Source organism: Topomyia yanbarensis, chromosome 2 (assembly GCF_030247195.1).
Source record: "Topomyia yanbarensis strain Yona2022 chromosome 2, ASM3024719v1, whole genome shotgun sequence".
NCBI classification, from domain to species: Eukaryota; Metazoa; Arthropoda; class Insecta; order Diptera; family Culicidae; genus Topomyia; species Topomyia yanbarensis.
This window is the reverse complement of record NC_080671.1, coordinates 10,606,624-10,610,186: the sequence shown is the minus strand read 5'-3', so window position 1 is coordinate 10,610,186 and position 3,563 is coordinate 10,606,624.

The following is a 3,563-nucleotide window of genomic DNA, read 5'->3' as shown; positions in this document are numbered from 1 at the left end:
CCGCATAGTGAGAGTATTCTAAACTAATCTTTGGGTAGTTCTCGACTTCTCAAGCAACTTTGTTGAAGATACCACCCTTCCAAACTGCCTTTATATTGAGATGTAGGAATTGAAAGAAAAAATACGTGCTCATTAGTGTCACCTAGCGGATTAATTCAAAATATTTTTTACATTGTCAAACAGCACTTGTCCCCCTGGAGAACTTTATCAAAAACAGCGTTTTCCTAAATTATCGGACTTTAGAAATATATCTATAATGTTGAGAAAGTTGCATTCTCATTAGCGACGCCTAGTGGGCAAGTTCAGAACTAATTTGTTCGCCTTAGGACAGAGCTCGACCTGTCTATCAATATTGCCAAAGACACCACCCTTCCAAATGATCATGATCTCGAGATACATGCTTTGAAAGAAAATGCTCACTAGCGCCGCCTGGTGGGTCCATTCCAATTTAATCTATCCATAATCTAGTAGCCTTTGACATCCTCGAGAACTTTGCCGAAAACACTATTTTTCCAAGTTATTAGACTTTTGAGATATATCATAATCTTCCATATGTTGAAAGCTTCTACGCTCACTAGCGCCGCATAGTGAGAGTATTTCAAACTAATCTGTTACCGTTGGGTAGTTCTCGACAGTACTACTCTATCTAATCACGATGTTGAGATATAGAATTATTTTAACATGTGTTGAATATTTGCATTAGCACTAGCGCCGCCTGGTGGGGTAATTGCGAGTTATACTTTCTACCATCCAGGAGCTCTGGACTTCTTTTATAAATTACCCGAAGACACCACCTTTCAAAATAATCAGGGTTTTGATATACTTGACATTGAATCCATTTGATGATAGTCGAATTTACGACGAGAATTTCGATTTATTTACTCTTTCTTCATAGCACCTCTGGCGGCATAGTTCTCAACTAATTGGATACCCAATTACACTAAGTTGTAGGCCCAAGTGAGTACAACAACTTTGCCAAAGAAAGTATGGCGCTACATGTCGACACGGACGAAATAATCGGCCACAGACCCAATTAGTCAAAATCCCATAAGCTATCGGTATCCTACAACGCGGATTCACGCACCCAGTTAATCGCGTAGTAGGAGACCCGACTGTACACGAAAGCACTGCAATCGACCGATGTGAATTGTGGTCGGAAGTTTTTTTTATCCCGGTTTTTTGGACAGCAATCACTGTTTTTCTGTCTCCAGCCAAAAGGAACAATGTTCTGAAACCAATTGAATAAATTCAATAAGTGACTCTTCGCTGGATCAGGCAGATTCTTCAACAAGTTGGGTTTGATCTTGTCCGGCCGAAAAGCATTATTTTTGCAAGGCTTTAGTGCACCTAAGAATTCATCGAAAAATGTGAGTCAATTGTCTACTTCGCAGGTGATACATCGTGCACATTTTTTTTGCATAAGAACGGACTCCTACTTTCCTAGCAAGCTTCTTCGTTGTGTTTTGATTTCGCACTGTAAAAAGTTTAAAACCTTGCTCCACACGAAAAAACGGTCATTGGCGCCGGTTTGTCGATGGTTTGTCGATGGTTTGTTGATAGAAACTTCAAGGAAAAGGAATAACCTTTTTTGTGCGATGTAAGGTTTTAAATTAGCTGTTCGTGCATTTTTCACAATTTCGAAGATGCTCACGGCTTTGAAATCCCGCGGTCCGATATGGCGATGTACAGCATAAGTTTTTTTTTTCAAATTTATGCTTTTTTCAAATTTATGCTTCAATCTCAATATTGAAATCATTATTCTTGAAATGTGCTAAATGCCGCATGACATTATATAGCATAATAGTGTTAATTTTTATTGGCTCCCGTGACCCGTCAGTATCTCCGGCATTCTATGGCGATATGATGCACTGTGCAGTATGCATAGTTAACAACAGCCAACATTTTGGTCAACGGAATTGGTAACATGTTACCTGACGAATTGAACTTTGAAGCTGTCCGCAGGCGAGGCAACAGGACACGCGCTACAAAAAGTATTCACTATGAATTTTGTTCTAGCTATTCACACACTATTGCTGTTGTTGCGTGAATATTTTTGTGGAGTATAGCCTCGTCTGTAAACAACTTAAATTATAGAGGGTTCTTTTCGCTTAGTGGCTTTTGCTGCAGATAATAATCAAAATATTTAATCCATCATCACAGCAGGCTGGTTGTTCGTTTGAGCACCATTATTTCCATCTTGCTTTAGATCAGAGCCATTTATTGACACACTCCGTTTCATTCCAACTTGGTTTTCACTGCAACTATTATCGCCAAAACAAACTCTCATAAACAACTACAGCTGAAAGGTATAAGCAGTTTTATCATCTCTAAATCTATTAAAAATGCACATTTAATTGTACTAATCAATCAGGCTGATTCGTTCATCAATTTGTCCCGAGTGCTGAAGGACTAGGTGCAGCTGAAAATGGTAATCGTTACACCCCATGAGGTCGGTAGCAACACTGCGACTCGCCACCGATACGACAATAATCTGGAAACATAATTTCATAAATTTGTATCAGCACGTCTTCTACACGACGTGGACGTGCAGTGACTCGCACATCGTAAGCCTTTTACAAGGAACTTTGATTACACCTGCAATTACATGCCGCTCCCGGCGGCGGAAGGGACTCACGTCTACACTCACAGTGAATGCTGCCCAGCTGCTTTGGGTGCAATTGCTGTGAAATGGGAAAATCGGAGAATGCCTGTGCGTACTGGAATTCGTCCGTCCGTCCCCGCGCTGTTGCTGGACCTGGAGGAATTCGGTGAACATGTTATGAACATTCTTCTGCGTGTAGACGAATTCATGTTTTCTGGCTTTCTTTATAGAGATGTTGGTATGTCGGTTGTAGGAGATTGAAACGAGACGATTGATATACATGAGCTAACATGCTGAATATTTAGTTGACCTAAACCATTTTAGTTGTTTTTTTTTATATATATTTTTGTAATGTAGGCTAGCGAACCAACGTTGATTTCGTTTCTCAATCTAGATCAGGGTAGGCCAGTTTGAAACTATTAGGTTTGCTCGAAGCTGTCAGTTTTGTATGGATGTTGTAAACATTAGAGCGAACCCAGAGCGACTCGAATCTGAAAACGAAATCAGGATTAGTTTTGTATAGCTACAGTAAATATTGGTGTAACCTACTTTGTGTTTTTTCAATCTTCTGAGATTGGTTGGGTACCGCAGTGCACAAATTCTCTGGGGCAGGAAAACAGGAATAATGCTCTTTAAAATAAAAATAATTGAGAAAACAAGAATTAACAAGAATTGGTGTTTACCAAATTTTCCTCCTTAGGGTGAAATATAGCATAGTAATAATTAACAATTAATAATGCTCAATAACGGAGTAGCAGCACATCAGTCATTTCCAATACTTAATCTGATTTAAACAGATTTTAGGCACAGCAATCTAAATTTTGTTTACTCAATTTCAGTTTTACCGTTCTAATATTCAACCTGCTGGTACCTTGTTTTATCTGATAAAATTGCCATTCGCCAATGATAACGACCGCGATAGCGAGCAGATTCATATTGTGCAGTTAGTCTGTGACCAACC